The 21526-nt window shown below is 43.6% G+C and overlaps 1 pseudogene across 1 annotated transcript; it reads left to right on the forward strand.

Moving 5' to 3' along the window:
- The first annotated feature begins 3601 nt into the window (after positions 1–3601).
- On the forward strand, positions 3602–4925 carry LOC311233410 (heat shock 70 kDa protein 1-like; annotated as a pseudogene). The gene has a single exon. The product of its transcript is annotated as a heat shock 70 kDa protein 1-like (transcript).
- Positions 4926–21526: the final 16601 nt, after the last annotated feature.

Here is a 21526-nt window from a genome sequence, read left to right on the forward strand (position 1 = left end):
CCTTTAGTTTAGTTTAGTTTAGTTTATTTATTTAGCACATTATTTTAAAAAAAAACAGTGCTAGGAGGGAACGAAGCCCAACCCTTTGATTGATTGAACATTTTATTAACAGATTGCAGAATGGGTACAAATTACAGTACCTACAGCTCAATACACACAATTGTTAAGGGGATGCAGACCAGAGAAAGACTTTCGTCTTGTTTACATCAGGGTCCCCCATTTTCAATTCATCATAACATATATGACATACATACATGACATACAGATAGACAGTACTGTTACATCTAGACATTTATGACATACCAGATCTACAAATATACAGTACTGTACAGTAATATACAGTAATATACAAACAGTACCCTAGTGATGGGGTCACAGAAATCAATAGACCCCTTGAGGTCATAAACCAGCCATTTGAAAATGTCTTGGAGTCCCTGGAAGAAGAGATCTTGTATCTCAATGGGACATTCCTGGATAAATAAAGGATAAAAAAAATAAAATAAAAATGTCCTTCACTTAAAGGACCATAGCAGTGTTACTACATGTCACTGTCCATTGTCAACATCGACCACATAGTTTAAAAATATAAGCCGAGATCTACTAAAGTATACACTGTATACATTTATACACACACATATTGTTGAAGATAGGGGCAATCTCTGCTAATGGCAATAAGTCCTTTAATTACAGACAGACTTACAGATGGAACCGATTACATAAACTCCTTGGCGGAGGTAATTAGGCAGACGGCACAATATACATTTACATTTAGTCATTTAGCTGACGCTTTTATCCAAAGCTACTTACAAGTTCTGTACGACAAGTCATCAGGAAGGGCACAACTCTATCAGCTGAGTAACAATGTTATAACACACAGCATCTGCCTCAAGGATACAGGAAGCAATGTCAACGCCAACAGCAGATAATGAACAATACTCTCCTAGTGAAGCCACCTGAGAACCTGTCTGTATGTCAGTATTCCAATGTACAGTGCCCCCCCCCCCCCCTACCCAACCCCCCCCCCCCACCTCCAATGTACAGCCCCACCCCACCTACCCAACCTCCCCCAATGCACAGTTTCTATGTCAAATGTACTCTTCTTCTGGATTTTTTTAGTATCACAAACAGTACTGTATTTGAAAATCTGGTATGTCATAAATGTATAGATGTAGCAGTACTGTCTATCTGTATGTCATGTGTGTCATATGATGAATTGAAAATGGGGGACCCTGATGGAAACAAGACGAAAGTCTTTCTCTGGTCTGCATCCCCTTAACAATTGTATGTATTGAGCTGTACTGTACTGTACCCATTCTGCAATCTGTTAATAAACTTTTCAATCAATTCAATCAATCAAAACCCCTTGACCCAGGCTACAAATGACGACAACTAGTCATTACACTTGTGGCCTAGCAGTGGAATGAGACTTTGAAAAAAGTCAGTATGTAGTGACATCTAGTGGTACTTTTTTATTACTTATTTTATTAGTGTTTTATTTTATGTATTTATTTAACTTTTTATTGATTGTATTTTATTGTATTTTATTGATTGTATTTTATTTATTTGTTTATTATATATCTAGCATCAAATGGCTGTAAATGAGACCTGAGTGCTGTATCCCGTGCTTCCATGTCAATGGAAACATGACAACAAACTTAACTTTAACTTTACTTCTGGGTTCTGCAAGATGACGCCTTAATTTATCATCATTTTGTAGGAAATTATGTCAATGATTTTGCGTTATGTAGTCTCAGAATCTCAGAGCTCTTGACAAATAGGATAGATTTGTATCTTTGTCCATTAAAAAAAGCTGTAAGTAAGAAGCTTCCGTGTCATCTCACAAGTAGCGTTTTAAAACACAGCTTCCCCAGAGGGTGCAGAAAGACGACCCCTGGTGGCCCCTGGTCATAATCACATTTGGTCAGTCAGTCACCTCAGTAATCAGAAGATGTAAAGGTGCTCTATGGAGCCTTTGGAAACTCAGAAGGGGAAAATATTCTATGGTATGTTTTCACAACTGACTAGACGCTCCCCGGACGCTTGGAGGCTACCTGAAAATGTACTGTTTAACTGTCGTTGTTTACAATGGCAGGGCTGGCATAACATTATTTACGATTCAAAGAAGTATCTTCTAGCTTTACGTTTGGTTTACAGTACCACAAAGTTGTTGTTTTGATTTATGATGTCACATATTAGAACACTTCTCATTATGCTATGATTGTCATTACTGTCCATTACATTATGACATTACTAATATATTGAAATAAAAACTGGCAATAGGAATCAATGCATACATAAAAACAATTTCCAGGCTACTACGTTTAATTGTCAAAACTTCGTTAGAAAAATATTACATTTTCATGAAAGTGTGCATCACAAAAACAATAAATAATCATGTGGATCATAGCCAGTTTTCAGTAACCGAGGAGCATTTATTTACAAGTCCATGATAAGGGTTTCTTCAATCAACCTCCTCAACGGTTGGGCCCTGGGAGTAGGCTGAGCTGCCTTGTGTTGTTGAATGATGTTTCTCAGTTATCGACCTCTGTACATGTAAAGAGACACATTTTGGCCGGTCTTACGGCTGCCAAAAAGTTGATAGCGTCACGCTGGATTCAACCGGATAAAATGTGCCAGAAGGTATGGGTTCTTACCTATCTCGATGTGATTTATCTAGAGATATCCACTGCACGAATTTTTTGTGTTAATGAAGCCAGCATAGCAGTCTGGGTAGCTGTGGTGGAGAAGATAAAGGGAAGCATATAAACTTGTAATTTTCTGATGTTAAATGAAATAGTGGATGTATAGTCCAAGTGGGGGTCCTGAGGGGGGGTGGAAAGAGCGAGGAAGAGCACATGTATTGTATTTATTATTTTTATGTCTTTTAAACTACATTCATTTTGACTTAATTACTGGACTGTCATTATTGCTGTCATTGTCCTGTGATTTATCATTGATTATTACTGTTACTGTATTTTTTGTCTAGTTTCATGTTAAAAAAGGGAAAATAAAAAACATTTGTTAAAAAAAATAAAAATAAAAGCAAACTTGAAACTTGGGACTATATACAGAGTTGTGGATATAATGATTGAAAATCAGTCGTGGCAACTTCAAGCCGCGGCTGGAGGCACTTAATCTGCCACTTTTCTCCAAAAACTCACCACATCCAATTCCAATCCTCAAATCATCCCACTCTTACACCATGTTCCCTCACAAACCTTGTTGACTGTGCGATTCTGCTCTCTATTGTAGTCACTTGAAGTTGGCATATCCAATTTGCAATCATCATACGACTGACTCTATAGAGACCCACGCACAGTGGTGTTCACGTGGATCGGAATATCCAGCTGTATAGTAAATGGCGCTTAATGGCAATGTTTCATTTAACAGGAAAATCTAAATTATATTTTAATGCAAATAGTGTTGACAGCTATGCTCAAGTGGTAATGTCTTATGTACGGTATGCTTTACATTAACAGCCAAGGCGGTACAGTATATTTAACTGGAAAACATATCTGAAGTAGTATCAGTTTGTTGGATTATTTCTGAATCATGTATTCTTGTATTTTTATCTTCAGGCAGCAAACTGTAAACAGCCAATATGTCTGGAGCTAAAGGTGTAGCTATTGGCATTGACCTAGGCACCACCTACTCCTGTGTGGGGGTTTTCCAGCATGGAAAGGTAGAAATCATTGCCAACGACCAGGGCAACAGGACCACCCCCAGCTATGTGGCCTTTACAGACACTGAGAGGCTCATTGGAGCACCAGGTGGCTATGAACCCCACCAACAGTGTTTGATGCCAAGCGACTGATTGGCCGAAGGTTTGATGAGCCAGTGGTGCAGTCCGACATGAAGCATTGGCCCTTTAAGGTGGTGAGCGATGGAGGAAAGCCCAAAGTTGAGGTGGAATACAAGGGGGAGAAGAAATCCTTCTACCCTGAGGAGATCACTTCTATGATCCTGGTAAAGATGAAAGAGATTGCAGAGGACTACCTCGGGCAGAAGGTGTCCAACGCAGTCGTCACAGTTCCAGCTCACTTCAACGACTCCCAGAGGCAGGCCACTAAGGACGCAGGTGTAATTGCAGGGCTGAATGTACTGAGGATAATCAACGAGCCAACAGCAGCTGCCATAGCTTACGGTCTGGACAAAGGCAAGTCAGAAGAACGCAACATCCTGATCTTTGACCTGGGTGGGGGCACCTTTGACATTTCTGTTCTGACGATTGAGGACGGTATCTTTGAGGTGAAGGCCACAGCTGGGGACACTCACCTGGGTGGAGAGGACTTTGACAACCGCATGGTCAACCACTTTGTGGAGGAGTTCAAGAGGAAATTCAAGAAGGACATCAGCCACAACAAGAGAGCCTTGAGGAGGCTGCGTACAGCTTGTGAGAGGGCCAAGAGGACCTTGTCCTCCAGCTCCCAGGCCAGCATTGAGATTGATTCTCTGTTTGAGGGCACTGACTTCTACACTTCCATCACCAGGGCTCGCTTTGAGGAGATGTGCTCTGACCTCTTCCGGGGAACATTATATAACCTGTGGAGAAAGCTATGAGGGATGCCAAAATGGACAAGGCGCAGATCCATGACATTGTCCTGGTTGGGGGCTCAACTCGAATTCCAAAAATCCAGAAACTCCTGCAGGATTTCTTCAACGGCAGGGAGCTGAACAAGAGCATCAACCCAGATGAAGCGGTGGCCTACGGTGCTGCCGCCCAGGCTGCTATTCTCACAGGCGACACCTCAGGGAATGTTCAGGACCTGTTGCTGCTGGATGTGGCTCCTCTGTCCCTCGGTATTGAGACTGCCGGAGGAGTCATGACAGCCCTGATTAAACGCAACACCACCATCCCCCCACATAGCTGCCAAGAACTCCCTGGAATCCTACGCCTTCAACATGAAGAGCAGCGTACAGGATGAGAACATGAAGGGTCAAATCAGTGAGGAGGACCAGAAGGTCATTGAGAAGTGTGATCAGGCCATAGTCTGGCTGGAGAACAACCAGTTAGCTGATAAAGAGGAGCACCAACACCAACTGAAAGAGCTGGAGAATCCATCATCACCAAGTGGTATCAGGGAGGAATGCCTGGAGGCAACTGTGGAGCTCAGGCACGAGGCAGCTCAGCCTACTCCCAGGGCCCAACCGTTGATTGAAGAAACCCTTATCATGGACTTGTAAATAAATGCTCCTCGATTACTGAAAACTGGCTATGATCCCACATGATTATTTATTGTTTTTGTGATGCACACGTTCATGAAAATCGTATGTATTTCTCAGGAAGTCATTTAATTTTTTTTAAACTCTGATGAAACCTAGACTAGAAACCTAGGACTAGATTCATGTAAATCACATTGTTTACTATGTTTTCATGTTCCCTTGAATACCTCCACATTTCCTTGTACTTTACTTGTTTATTCATATGTGTATGATGTTTTAATAAAAAGTTAACATTTTACAGGTAACATGGCAAGTCTGATATTAACTTATCATAAAAAGTGCTTTAACCAGTTGCACTGCAATAACATAATTTACAGTGATTCCACTTGGCAGTTTTCACATTATCTTTATGGTTTTCATCCATTTCATATAATTTGGTTAAAAGTAAATCACCTCAACTGAGTGTTGAGCATACAATTACATTTTCTAATGTCTGGGGCGATTGAATGACTTTAAATTACCTTTTTGATTATAAACATCTAGCCCTTCAAGATCTGAATTGTCTAATGATGTCACAATGAATTAATGTAAACATTGAAAGCTATACATGTTTAAACTTGACAACAAAAACAAACTAAACTTGCATTCAAGAATGGACTATATTACATTTTCTGTCAGCTGTTGATATTGCACTGCAACAGGACATAAACCGTAGTCTTAGCGGTTTCCTTCAACACATCAAACATTCCACTGGAACAGTTTTAGAATATGAGAAAATATTCCAAAACACTGGAACCTGAAAAGGTCAATAGCAGATTGCTGCTGTTTCTTTTTAAGCACAGAACATAATTAGGGCTACCTCTTGTATGTGACAATGTTATTATTCTGAAGCTTACTAAAACTGCCTTATCTTGCATGAAAATGCACCAAACTTTGCAGGTATAGGTCCGGCCCCATGCCAAACTAGAAGCAGGCATTAAGTAGAGTGCAGACCTACACAAAAACCTTTGCTGTTATTTTCACATGCAACATTTTACTGGTCAATGACAGAAAGAAAAGTCACAGATATTGCCAGTCTCAACACATAGAGACAATAGGTCCATATGGTCGTGCCCTAGGTTTAGGTATCATGTTCAGGTCAAACATGCAGGGTTCATTTGAAAGCTTAGGATTCCAGGGATTTTGTTTAGCTGTAGAGCCAGCTTTAACATAATTAATTATATTATGCTAATCACAAGTTCATGATTATTTTTGACGAGTCAGAGGCCTGGGTTGTAAAAATGATGCTTTGGCAATTCGATATTAGTGTGGGTGAGGTCAGTCTATGGCCAGTTTAGCAGGTGTCATAACTAAATGAAACTGGTCTCTTTCCCGATTACATCTACACTCGGTACCTACGTGGTATATGTACTCACTCGCTCACCTTAGTGTATGTCAGAAGGGATTACATCTACACTCGCTACCTACGTGGTATATGTACCCACTTGCTCACCTTAGTGTATGGCAGAGGGGATTACATCTACACTCGCTACCTACGTGGTATATGTACTCACTCGCTCACCTTAGTGTATGTCAGAAGGGATTACATCTACACTCGCTACCTACGTGGTATATGTACCCACTTGCTCACCTTAGTGTATGGCAGAGGGGATTACATCTACACTCGCTACCTACGTGGTATATGTACCCACTTGCTCACCTTAGTGTATGGCAGAAGGGATGATTACATCTACACTCTGTACCTATGCACAGTATGTCCTCACTCACCTTAGTAATTCCATCACATCCAGTGTATTGGCAACTAGTTCCTTCTACTCTAAAGATTCTAAAGATGCCTTCCATTGAAAACAACGTAGATATATGGTTCTCGAAAGGAACTGTTAAGGTGCACTACGCTGTTTCAGAGAAGTATTTCAGACCTTGCAATCAGTTTACAAAAATTATATTTACTATACATGCCATTCTAAGAGTTATTCGACAGCACATTATGTCATAAGTCAAAACTAAATAATTTTGAGGCCTGGAATATATTTGTAAACAAAATTGCAGACCCCGACTTTGTAAATAACAGTGAACGATACATTTTCAGGTAGATTTCTAGCTTCAACCAGTGTTCCAGGGACCTCACTTCTGACTCTCCCAAAACTAGTGCACCTTTAACAATTAGTTTATATTATTATTTATTATTTTAAACTTTGAATGCACTCTCTGTGGCAACTGCAATAATTCATTTATATACTACCCGAAACAAGCAGACATATAGTATGCATTAGGCGTCATCGATTTTGGGTTGATTTGACCTATATGGACAAACTCGTTGGGACATCGGAAATTGAAAGAGCATGTGACATGACACAGCAGGCAGCAGGGAATTTTATTGGTGGATAGAAACAAGTAAATTCCTCTTCCTCCAGAGAGAAATTGCCATTATTACACGTAGTAATAGGCTACACCATAATATTGATATAAACAAAACAATTGAAAATAAGGGTAGAACAAGCTATATTTCCGGTCAATAAACATGATACTGAATTGATGAATTCAAACAATGAATATGAACCTCTTTTTGTCACAGTGCTTAGATATGGATATTTACCTGACTTTAACATTCCCAATAGCTGATTTAATGTCACACAAATAAAGACAAAGGGGTTAAAAAAAAAGTAAAAAAAAAAAAAAAAAAAAACACCAACATACAATTAAGATTGATTTTCATGATAACATGTTCAGATAGATGAAATGCCATTTTATAGTGTCTTTTTGATGATGCTACATGTCGCTCGACTTTGGAAGGTATCATCAATAACAAATCTCTTAGCAAAAGGAAACTACTGAAAGCAGGGAATGAGGATTTCTGACATTGAAAGAACTTAAAAAACATTCATAATAAAGTTATATTCATTGTAAAAAAAGGGGGGGGGGAATACAATAACATTGATTTCGGCTAGGATGAAATGACAAAAAGTATGGAATAAAGTGTGTTTATGTTGATTGCTAAATTTGAAATGCATGATAAAATTTGAAATTGTGCATGATAAAATAACAAAGAAAACATGGACAATTTATATATGATGCATCTGATCTCTTGGTTCTGGTTCAGGAAAAATAGGACATTTCTATATAATTAATTCTTACATCTCCACCAGTTTTAACACGACATGATGTTGTAGAAAAAAAAAGCACATGGGACAGCTCCAGCAGTCTGTGCAGTCTTTCAGGGAGAGGGAGGGAGAGAGAGAGAGACAGACATGAGGAACAATGATCAAATATGGAATAATTATTTGCAAAAGAAAACTTGACAAATAATCTTGTTAATTGATACACTTGATAAACACTTCAATGGCCAAGGAGGTCATTTTGACTTGTTTTTTTAATTTAGAAATGTAATTGAGCTCCAGAAGAATTTTGCCTAATGCTCTCAACTATCAAGGTAGCTTGGTTTATATGGTTCCACTTAATTCAGCTGGTCTGAATTATTAAATGTGAGCAGAGTTGACCATAATTAAATGATACAAATAATGTTCTCAAAAAGATTTGAAGAGAAACAAGAATTTGAGAAAAACAAGGGGGGGGGGGGGAGGGGGTCATGCTGCCGTGAGTCTATGGAGTGTCTTCAGGACATGTGTCTCTTGATGACACTTGAATCTGGTCTTTGGTCTTCAGTCTGGACAAATTTGATTGACCATATTCAGATGGCAGCCATTTTGCTCTTATGTCATGCTCAGGTTGGGATTTCTTTCTACCCTAGGTGGGAACAGGATGGAAAGAAAGCCCAACATGAGCATGACATAAGAGCAAAATGGCCGGCCGGCGTGTGAATATGAATATTATTATACATGCATTTGATGACTGTTGGACACCTGATGTGACCCTAAGAGGATGTGGCGTGTCGACACTCCCATGATTTCCATGGCTTGCATGTGACCACTAATAGCAATTGGCAGTCAGAGCACCCACACGGGTGGGATGGAGAACAAAGAGGAACCCATTCACTTTAATGTTATGGTGCCATTTTGTAAAGATACTCAATTGACAAGAATAGACTCAGCCACATACATATAACGTAGAATATGAACGTGATTTAATGGTTTGATGGGCCTGCAATGAGGAGGACCATTTAGACAAACCTGTTAAGTTTCGGGGTGCAATTTTGTCCTTTCACTGACTATCTAGCATGAAACGGGCTGCAGATACAGATGGTTAATGCATCTAGTTATGTCAAGCAATTGCTTTCCAACACAGGCCGCCATCAACTGTTAGCTCTATTTAGAAGTTATGTTTGATCCGTTTTCAGGTTTGCTCCTTCTTCCGCAATGTAATTTCCCCATTCAGCTGCAGGAGATTTCCCCATTTTCCTACCTGGACATTTAATATTACACTTATGAATCTCCAGCTGACACGATACTTGACTTGACTTGATACTAAGAGTTTTTTTTTTTTTTTTTTTTAAATCTTTTTCCTCCTCCTTTTCCCTCCGTTTTTCTCTCATCCCAATGTTAGTCGTTATGCCAATTCCCAATCCCCTTCCTGGTCGCTGCGCACCTACCCCCTATGGTCGGTCTGGGAGAGTGGAGGCTATCACATGCTTCCTCCGACACACGTGTAGCCAATCAACCGCTTATTTTCACCTGGCAGCGCGGACTCTCACTGAGAGGTGTAACGTGTGGAAGGATCACACTACCCCCCTTAGATCCTTTCCTCGCTGAGCAGGCGCCCCGACCGAACTGTAGGAGTCGCTGTTTACAACGACCAGGACCCACCCACCAGCTTTCCCACCCCTAACACTGCCAATTGTGTTAGTATGAACGACCAGCCAAGCTGGTAGCAATGCCGAGAGCTGGGCTCGAACCCAGCATCTCCTGCACTGGTGGCGAGCGCCTTGCCCACTGCGCCACTTAGCCGCCGATATTAACACTTTGGCGCCCAACCACGAGTTAACTCGGGTTTCGGTGCCATGCGTTGAGGACCAGAGCCACAAGTTAACTTGTGGCAAGTTGTTATTGTTTTATTCCATATTAATAAATGGATCAAGATCCCCGATCGACTCTGCAGATTTACCCGCCTCCTTGAAATCGGTGACATGCAATACCGGCCAGATCCTCTTAGGGGCGCCATCGCTCCACTGCAGTATCATTGTGGGCGAGTGGATAATTTTTTTTTTACAGTCTATGGGCGCTTCATATGAGTCTGGATCCCAAGCGACCATCCTCCACCGTTGATCACTGTTTGAAGCGCAGATTTCAGCCTGGAATAATGGGATTTATGATCAGCCAATGGACATATCGATCTACCAGATGCCGATGAATAATGGGGAAATGCTGCCGGCGATCACATGGGCTGACGGTAAGACATTATTAACCTAAATTATAGCCGGATTGGACATTGTTGTAAAACGCAAGCGATCGATCAGTGAATGTGGCTACTTGAACGCACACTTTATTGCTAATCAATAATACTAATCAGCGTCCCCCGCCGCCCCCATTTCATCCATAGATGATCTGTAATAGTCCGGATGCTAAGCAGTTTGTTTTATTTCATTCGTATATATACAACAGAAATGCCGTTCGATATAACGTGAGTAGCCTTTAGCCCTATAAATAGCTTTCCAGAAAAAATACGAGACAAAAACTGCGATAAAGCTTATATTCACGACGCTATAAAATGACAACCAACCGATGGATTTTTATTTTCTTTAAGCCATTATGAAGGCACGGTTTATGCACTCAAGTGACAATGAGAATGGACAGATAGCAATACTATAAAGTATATATATAGCTATCCAAAAGTACATTGGTTTGTTTACAAAGCGTTGTCCTCCAGCCACATATTAGATGGCGAGGGCCGGTCGTCAATGTGTTAAGAGGTCTTTATTATTTCTGGGACTTAATAGTCTTTGGCATGATTTCCATCCGTCTGATTTGTCCCAAAGTTGTAAATTGGGAACAAACACCATTTACTCCCCAAACTGCCCCCCCCCCCCCCCCCCCCGACGTCAGTCTAGTGTGCCATGGGGGACAATATATAGTGCATTGTCACATGGGCACAATTAAAAATATATATTTTCACTTGTCATCTTCAAATTGCTATTCCTGAGTTCTTAGTGGTCAATGCAGCTCTCATGAGCACCTCCTGGTTCTGCCATCCCAGGCTGTGGATAAAGGAGCAAATGGGTGCCTCGGTTATCAATTTCTATGTGTTCATGGGATTGTTATAGGTCTGCATATGAATTCATCAGTTGCTTTAAGCCAAAAGGCGTCCACCTACTATATGCCACACACAATAAGAGGACAATCGGAGAGGTGAGGGAGGCTTATAGATGCACTAAGATATGGATTATTTGAATGAGGACCATATAGGCTCAACCACACACAATTTTGCAGAATAAGCATGTAATAAAATTTTATAATAATTTAGTGGTCGAGTCTATATAGGCCTCATTGCTGGATGGTGTCGACTGAGGACCATATAGACTCAACCACCAAGTCGCTGCTGTCGGGACAAAAAACCTCATAACTCCATTTTTTTTTTTTTATATATATTTTATATAAATCAACTCCGTAGATCATCCTCCATATGTGTGTGGGTTTAACAAAGTTTAAACAATGGGAAAGCATTAAACCGATCATCTGTCTAAACCTCCTAACTCTATTCACCCTCAAATCTGTGTTCGTTTTTTTCATCTGCTGAAAAGTTGGGTTTTTGGAGTTATGAGGTTTTGTCCCGACAGCAGCGAAGTGCTTATTCAACAAAATTGTGGGTGAGGTTGAGTCTACATGGTCCTCATTCAAATAATCCAAATCTCAAATAAATGAAATCTTAGTTGGCGCACCTTTATGTTCCATTGATTGCAATAATTCTTTTTCCTAGACTAACAAAGACTAACGCTGGGGACACACCAGATGCCGAAGCGCCGGAAAGAGCAGCCAGTTTCCTTTCATGTTAACCGATTGTACCGTTCAGACCGGCTGCGCCACGGCGCGGAGCTCCACAGCCAGCTCGCGATCTTCAGCGATAGTGTCGGTGTCTGGTCTATTTTCTCCGCGAGCGCCTCTACATGCGATTGGAGCAGAGGAGCAGAATCTCTTGTTGACTGCAGCGAAGACAAGGCTTCTGGTGTGAACAGCCAGGCTCCTGCTCACTCCAGAATTAACACTTCACAGCGCTTCAGCGTACTGTGTGTCTCTGGCGTTACATTTTGTGTTTTGACAGGATCTAACTGATATCGTTTTCTTTGAAGGTAAGGCTAAGTCTTAAGACTCTTAATCCATGTCTGGGAAGGCATTATTTCTAAAACATTACAAAAAAAAAAAAAAGTTAACTTAAAGCAATATTTCACTTTAGTACATAATGGCAAAATTCAGCAGTCTTACCTCCATCTAAGTGCATCTACAAGTAAGCTAGCGACCACTGCTGTCTGCGGTCAACACCACCATTGAAGGTGTATCTAAATGGCAGCCTGTCCAGTAGCAGAGGTCTAGAGTGTGGCGTGCCGCAAGGAAGTTGCCTAGGACCTTTGCTCTTCTCTGTATTTACTAATGACCTATCTTGGGCTACCAAATGTGCTACAACAGTTCTTTATGCAGATGATTCAACATTGTATTACGCTGCACCATCATGCAATGTACTTAATGAAGTTTTGAGTAGAAAACTTAAAGTTGTGCATGACTGGGTAGTATGTAATAGACTTGTCCTTAATATCTCCAAGACTAAATGTAGTGCTGGGAACAAGGCACAGGTTATCTACAAATCCAAAGCTTCATTTAAACTTGTGTAATTCAGCAGTTCAACAAGTTGAAAGTACTAAACTCCTTGGAGTGATGCTGGATTGCACTCTGTCTTGGTCTCAGCATATTAATTATATTGTTTTAAAAATGGGAAGAGCAATTGGTATTTCCAGGAAATGTGCTTCTTTTGTTGCCCGTCCCCTTTTATGTCATCTTGACTATTGCTCTGCGATGTGGTCATCTGCTGCCAGTGGTGACCTCAGGAAGCTCCAGGTGGTCCAGAACAGGGCAGCACGGTTGGTACTGGGCTGCTCACTAAGGTCTAATGTGAGCCGTATGCATGCCCGCCTCTCTTGGCTTAACGTTGAAAATAGATTGTCTTAACTTGTGCTGTTCAAGTTGGTCATGAGCAGTAAAACTCCTGTTTTTATACATAATCAGATTGTTTTTAGTAATACTGTGCACAAGCATTACACTAGAGGTTCCAGTAGTGGGCAGCTTGAATTGCCAGGTCCTAGAACCAGCGCTTTGGGGAGATCTTTTATTTTTAGAGCATTAACTCTTTGGAATAGCCTGCCTCGGAACCTCTGCTGCATTTACAGTAGATTCACTTTTAAAAAGAATCTTAAATTGTTTTTAACACTGTAAAGTATTTTTTTGTTTTTGTTTTACACTAATGTAATTTTAGCTATCTTAATTGTTACAGTAGTTTCATTATGCATTGTGTGTACTGACTTTTAATAATTTTGTTTTTGCAATAGTGATTGTTTTTGTATGTTTTTTTGTGTGTGGACCCCAGGAAGACTAGCTGGTTGCTATCGCACCAGCTAATGGGGATCCCTAATCAAATCAAATTTCCACAGGTGTCGGGCTCTTCATTCACTTCCATTCATTTTGGGAACCTAGTCTATATATCATACTTCTGAAATGTAAACAAACTACTTTACAGGTAGATATTTGTTTGGGTATTTGATGTGTCTTTACAAATGTATTACCTTTGAAAAATAAAAGCAGAGTAAATGTCACCTTGGAGTGGTGGTGTTGACGACAGGAACAACAGTGGTCACTAGCTCACTTGTAGATACACTTAGATAAGAGGAAATACTGCTGAAAGTTCCACTGAAGTGAAATATCCCTATAAATGTATAGTCTGTAATGTCATCAAACGGTGACCTCTAGAGCCCCACTTGGTATTGCACATTGATTACTGTTTTGCTCTGATGTGTGGGTTGGAGTTCAGTAACATATTATACTGTGGATTTCTCCAGACCTCTCTTGGTAGAGCCTGAGGTGTGGCCAGCAGTAGCAACCCCTCCCCCTATACCCACTGAAATCCTATCCACACATCAGACAAAAACTAAAACTGTAAACGAAGAGCAGTACCATGTTGTCATGTTTTGCCTAGTGATCGCTGTTTGACAACATTAAATATTCGACCTTTAAAAATACTGATGATCTAGGCCGGGCACATAATAATAATAATTAGTTGTAAGCAAAACTACAGATTAAGACAGGACAGCGTGCAAGCTTGCCATGCAGCCAATGATTAGTAGTACAATATGACAAGGTGCAAGAGAATTAGTACAGATATTTATAAGAGATGCTATATTTATTCCCTATAAAACAATAGTTCACATACCTGTACACGGTAGCTCAATCTGTTATTCAGATAGTCTGAAGTTAGTGCATTGAGAAACTTCTGCAAACCACATTTTCAATCCACCATTTGCTTCTTACCCAATGTTTCCCTGTGAGCTGGAACATATGGGTATTAAAACATTGTCTTGCAGAATGTCTTCCATTTGCAGTGGTCCAAAGCAAGTAAATACAAGTACACAAAATCACTGTTTCAAGAATTTTTGTTTTGTTTTGTGGAATAATTTCCCCACATGTGCAGGCAGAAATAAAGCCCACAATGTGCAAGACATATTTCTGAAACAATGTCTCAACATGTCAAGGACGATTTACCGCTATAATAGTGGATTGCAGCCAGTTCTCTATGATGTATATTTATTCCAAATCTTCATGGATAGTATTAATACAGATGAACTTGTGAACTATGGCCTTTAGTCTTGTGCACAGTGTGCCCATGCAACCACCCATGGTCTCCATAAAAGCTTTGAGTTAGGATAGAAATAATAAAACAAACTTACTTCATTCATACCTATAAAAAGGAAAGAGAACAAATGTGATCAGGGACAATGTTTCCGTACATCTCTACTGTACACATCATCTCTACTGTACACATCATCGCCCTGACACACGTTTAAGACATCATTATTCTACTTTATTCACATTATGTTACAATCATGAATATATCGACACTCATGGGAGAAAGACTGAATATACCCTACAATTTCATCTTTCTGAGAGTAGTGATTAAGAGATCCAAATCCTCATGGTACAATCACTACTACAGAGGGCTTTCTCCTTATTTTGTACAGTTATAAAACAAATAGACAAAAAGGGAAACGGGAGACGTCACAGAGAAACCTTTGACGTGCACACGTCCTGGCGTATAGTAGAATAACCTACTCTTTAACCACCAAGGTAAAATGAACCGACTTTACAACAATATACAGTAGGGAGGGAGTGTGAGAGGAGACAGGGAGGCAGTATGAGAAACTGGGACGGGAAGAGTCAGTAGAGGTGAGAAAGAGAAAGACAGAAAACCGTCCATTCCACATCCCAGCTATTCCCTCCTCACCTCCCTCAGTAACTCTAGTGTCATGTTTCCCCCACCTCCCTCAGTAACTCTAGTGTCATGTTTCCCCCCACCTCCCTCAGTGACTCTAGTGTCATGTTTCCCCCCCCCTCCCTCAGTAACTCTAGTGTCATGTTTCCCCCACCTCCCTCAGTAACTCTAGTGTCATGTTTCCCCCCCACCTGCCTCAGTAACTCTAGTGTCATGTTTCCCCCACCTCCCTCAGTAACTTTAGTGTCATGTTTCCCCCACCTCCCTCAGTAACTCTAGTGTCATGTTTCCCCCCACCTCCCTCTGTAACTCTAGTGTCATATTTCCCCCTCCCTCTGTAACACTAGTGTCATGTTTCCCCCTCCCTCAGTAACTCTAGTGTCATGTTTCCCCCACCTCCCTCTGTAACACTAGTGTCATGTTTCCCCCCACCTCCCTCTGTAACTCTAGTCTCATGTTTCCCCCCACCTCCCTCAGTAACTCTAGTGTCATGTTTCCCCCCACCTCCCTCAGTAACTCTAGTGTCATGTTTCCCCACCTCCCTCAGTAACACTAGTGTCATGTTTCCCCCACCTCCCTCAGTAACTCTAGTGTCATGTTTTCCCACCTCCCTCAGTAACTCTAGTGTCATGTTTCCCCCCCTCCCTCAGTAACTCTAGTGTCATGTTTCCCCACCTCCCTCAGTAACTCTAGTGTCATGTTTCCCACCTCCCTCAGTAACTCTAGTGTCATGTTTCCCCCCACCTCCCTCTGTAACTCTAGTGTCATGTTTCCCCCACCTCCCTCAGTAACTCTAGTGTCATGTTTCCCCCCCTCCCTCTGTAACTCTAGTGTCATGTTTCCCCCACCTCCCTCAGTAACTCTAGTGTCATGTTTCCCCACCTCCCTCAGTAACTCTAGTGTCATGTTTCCCCCCCCTCCCTCAGTAACTCTAGTGTCATGTTTCCCCCCCCTCCCTCAGTAACTCTAGTGTCATGTTTCCCCCCACCTCCCTCAGTAACTCTAGTGTCATGTTTCCCCCCCTCCCTCAGTAACTCTAGTGTCATGTTTCCCCCCCTCCCTCAGTAACTCTAGTGTCATGTTTCCCCACCTCCCTCAGTAACTCTAGTGTCATGTTTCCCCCCCTCCCTCAGTAACTCTAGTGTCATGTTTCCCCACCTCCCTCAGTAACTCTAGTGTCATGTTTCCCCACCTCCCTCAGTAACTCTAGTGTCATGTTTCCCCCCCACCTCCCTCAGTGACTCTAGTGTCATGTTTCCCCCACCTCCCTCAGTAACTCTAGTGTCATGTTTCCCCACCTCCCTCAGTAACTCTAGTGTCATGTTTCCCCCCCACCTCCCTCAGTGACTCTAGTGTCATGTTTCCCCCACCTCCCTCAGTAACTCTAGTGTCATGTTTCCCCCCCACCTCCCTCAGTGACTCTAGTGTCATGTTTCCCCCCCTCCCTCAGTAACTCTAGTGTCATGTTTCCCCTCCCTCCCTCTGTAACTCTAGTGTCATGTTTCCCCCCCTCCCTCTGTAACTCTAGTGTCATGTTTCCCCCCCCTCCCTCAGTAACTCTAGTGTCATGTTTCCCCCCCTCCCTCAGTGACTCTAGTGTCATGTTTCCCCCCACCTCCCTCAGTAACTCTAGTGTCATGTTTCCCCCCACCTCCCTCAGTAACTCTAGTGTCATGTTTTCCCCCCTCCCTCAGTAACTCTAGTGTCATGTTTCCTCCCCTCCCTCAGTAACTCTAGTGTCATGTTTCCCCCCACCTCCCTCAGTAACTCTAGTGTCATGTTTCCCCCCACCTCCCTCAGTAACTCTAGTGTCATGTTTCCCCCACCTCCCTCAGTAACTCTAGTGTCATGTTTCCCCCCACCTCCCTCAGTAACTCTAGTGTCATGTTTCCCCCACCTCCCTCAGTAACTCTAGTGTCATGTTTCCCCCCACCTCCCTCAGTAACTCTAGTGTCATGTTTCCCCCCACCTCCCTCAGTAACTCTAGTGTCATGTTTCCCCCACCTCCCTCAGTAACTCTAGTGTCATGTTTCCCCCCACCTCCCTCAGTAACTCTAGTGTCATGTTTCCCCCACCTCCCTCAGTAACTCTAGTGTCATGTTTCCCCCCCCTCCCTCAGTAACTCTAGTGTCATGTTTCCCCCACCTCCCTCAGTAACACTAGTGTCATGTTTCCCCCCACCTCCCTCTGTAACTCTAGTGTCATGTTTCCCCACCTCCCTCAGTAACTCTAGTGTCATGTTTCCCCCCACCTCCCTCAGTAACTCTAGTGTCATGTTTCCCCACCTCCCTCAGTAACACTAGTGTCATGTTTCCCCACCTCCCTCAGTAACTCTAGTGTCATGTTTCCCCCCACCTCCCTCAGTAACACTAGTGTCATGTTTCCCCCCACCTCCCTCAGTAACTCTAGTGTCATGTTTCCCCCCCTCCCTCAGTAACTCTAGTGTCATGTTTTCCCACCTCCCTCAGTAACTCTAGTGTCATGTTTCCCCCCCACCTCCCTCAGTAACTCTAGTGTCATGTTTCCCCCACCTCCCTCAGTAACTCTAGTGTCATGTTTCCCCACCTCCCTCAGTAACTCTAGTGTCATGTTTCCCCCACCTCCCTCAGTAACTCTAGTGTCATGTTTCCCCACCTCCCTCAGTAACTCTAGTGTCATGTTTCCCCCACCTCCCTCTGTAACTCTAGTCTCATGTTTCCCCCACCTCCCTCAGTAACTCTAGAGTCATGTTTCCCCACCTCCCTCAGTAACTCTAGTGTCATGTTTCCCCCCACCTCCCTCAGTAACTCTAGTGTCATGTTTCCCCCCACCTCCCTCAGTAACTCTAGTGTCATGTTTTCCCCCACCTCCCTCTGTAACTCTAGTCTCATGTTTCCCCCCACCTCCCTCAGTGACTCTAGTGTCATGTTTCCCCCACCTCCCTCAGTAACTCTAGTGTCATGTTTCCCCACCTCCCTCAGTAACTCTAGTGTCATGTTTCCCCCCACCTCCCTCAGTAACTCTAGTGTCATGTTTCCCCCACCTCCCTCAGTAACTCTAGTGTCATGTTTCCCCACCTCCCTCAGTAACTCTAGTGTCATGTTTCCCCCCACCTCCCTCAGTAACTCTAGTGTCATGTTTCCCCCCACCTCCCTCAGTAACTCTAGTGTCATGTTTCCCCCCACCTCCCTCAGTAACTCTAGTGTCATGTTTCCCCCCCCTCCCTCTGTAACTCTAGTGTCATGTTTCCCCCCACCTCCCTCAGTAACTCTAGTGTCATGTTTCCCCCCACCTCCCTCAGTAACACTAGTGTCATGTTTCCCCCACCTCCCTCAGTAACTCTAGTGTCATGTTTCCCCACCTCCCTCTGTAACTCTAGTGTCATGTTTCCCCCCCTCCCTCAGTAACTCTAGTGTCATGTTTCCCCCACCTCCCTCAGTAACTCTAGTGTCATGTTTCCCCCCACCTCCCTCAGTAACACTAGTGTCATGTTTCCCCCCCTCCCTCAGTAACTCTAGTGTCATGTTTCCCCCACCTCCCTCAGTAACTCTAGTGTCATGTTTCCCCCCCCTCCCTCAGTAACTCTAGTGTCATGTTTCCCCCCACCTCCCTCTGTAACTCTAGTGTCATGTTTCCCCCCACCTCCCTCAGTAACTCTAGTGTCATGTTTCCCCCCCACCTCCCTCAGTAACTCTAGTGTCATGTTTCCCCCCACCTCCCTCAGTAACTCTAGTGTCATGTTTCCCCCCACCTCCCTCAGTGACTCTAGTGTCATGTTTCCCCACCTCCCTCAGTAACTCTAGTGTCATGTTTCCCCCACCTCCCTCAGTAACTCTAGTGTCATGTTTTCCCCACCTCCCTCAGTAACTCTAGTGTCATGTTTCCCCCCCCTCCCTCTGTAACTCTAGTGTCATGTTTCCCCCACCTCCCTCAGTAACACTAGTGTCATGTTTCCCCACCTCCCTCAGTAACTCTAGTGTCATGTTTCCCCACCTCCCTCAGTAACTCTAGTGTCATGTTTCCCCCACCTCCCTCAGTAACTCTAGTGTCATGTTTCCCCCACCTCCCTCAGTAACACTAGTGTCATGTTTCCCCCCCCCTCCCTCTGTAACTCTAGTGTCATGTTTCCCCCCACCTCCCTCTGTAACTCTAGTGTCATGTTTCCCCCCCCCTCCCTCTGTAACTCTAGTGTCATGTTTCCCCCCCCTCCCTCAGTGACTCTAGTGTCATGTTTTCCCACCTCCCTCAGTAACTCTAGTGTCATGTTTGCCCCCCACCTCCCTCAGTGACTAGTGCCATGTTTCCCCCCACCTCCCTCAGTAACTCTAGTGTCATGTTTCCCCACCTCCCTCAGTAACTCTAGTGTCATGTTTCCCCCACCTCCCTCTGTAACTCTAGTGTCATGTTTCCCCCCACCTCCCTCAGTAACTCTAGTGTCATGTTTCCCCCCACCTCCCTCAGTAACTCTAGTGTCATGTTTCCCCCCCCTCCCTCTGTAACTCTAGTGTCATGTTTCCCCCCCTCCCTCAGTAACTCTAGTGTCATGTTTCCCACCCACTCCCTCTGTAACTCTAGTGTCATGTTTCCCCCCCCCTCCCTCTGTAACTCTATTGTCATGTTTCCCCACCTCCCTCAGTGACTCTAGTGTCATGTTTCCCCCCACCTCCCTCAGTAACTCTAGTGTCATGTTTCCCCCCACCTCCCTCAGTAACTCTAGTGTCATGTTTCCCCCCCACCTCCCTCAGTAACTCTAGTCTCATGTTTCTCCCCACCTCCCTCAGTAACTCTAGTCTCATGTTTCTCCCCACCTCCCTCAGTAACTCTAGTGTCATGTTCCCCCCCCCCTCCCTCTGTAACTCTAGTGTCATGTTTCCCCCACCTCCCTCAGTAACTCTAGTCTCATGTTTCCCCCCCACCTCCCTCAGTAACTCTAGTGTCATGTTTCCCCACCTCCCTCAGTAACTCTAGTGTCATGTTTCCCCCCACCTCCCTCAGTAACTCTAGTGTCATGTTTCCCCCACCTCCCTCTGTAACTCTAGTGTCATGTTTCCCCCCCACCTCCCTCAGTGACTCTAGTGTCATGTTTCCCCCCACCTCCCTCAGTAACTCTAGTGTCATGTTTCCCCACCTCCCTCTGTAACTCTAGTCTCATGTTCCCCCCCCCTCCCTCAGTAACTCTAGTGTCATGTCCCCCCCCCCCTCCCTCAGTAACTCTAGTGTCATGTTTCCCCCCCACCTCCCTCTGTAACTCTAGTGTCATGTTTCCCCCCACCTCCCTCAGTAACTCTAGTGTCATGTTTCCCCCACCTCCCTCAGTAACTCTAGTGTCATGTTTCCCCCACCTCCCTCAGTAACTCTAGTGTCATGTTTCCCCCACCTCCCTCAGTAACTCTAGTGTCATGTTTCCCCCCACCTCCCTCTGTAACTCTAGTGTCATGTTTTCCCCCACCTCCCTCTGTAACTCTAGTGTCATGTTTCCCCCCACCTCCCTCAGTAACTCTAGTGTCATGTTTCCCCCACCTCCCTCAGTAACTCTAGTGTCATGTTTCCCCACCTCCCTCAGTAACTCTAGTGTCATGTCCCCCCCCCTCCCTCAGTAACTCTAGTGTCATGTTTCCCCCCCCTCCCTCTGTAACTCTAGTGTCATGTTTCCCCCCACCTCCCTCAGTAACTCTAGTGTCATGTTTTCCCACCTCCCTCAGTAACTCTAGTGTCATGTTTCCCCACCTCCCTCAGTAACTCTAGTGTCATGTTTCCCCCACCTCCCTCAGTAACTCTAGTGTCATGTTTCCCCACCTCCCTCAGTAACTCTAGTGTCATGTTTCCCCCCCACCTCCCTCAGTGACTCTAGTGTCATGTTTCCCCCACCTCCCTCAGTAACTCTAGTGTCATGTTTTCCCACCTCCCTCAGTAACTCTAGTGTCATGTTTCCCCACCTCCCTCAGTAACTCTAGTGTCATGTTTC

The sequence above is a fragment of the Notolepis coatsorum genome, assembly GCF_963971535.1.
Source record: "Notolepis coatsorum genome assembly, chromosome: 8".
Taxonomy (NCBI): Eukaryota; Metazoa; Chordata; class Actinopteri; order Aulopiformes; family Paralepididae; genus Notolepis; species Notolepis coatsorum.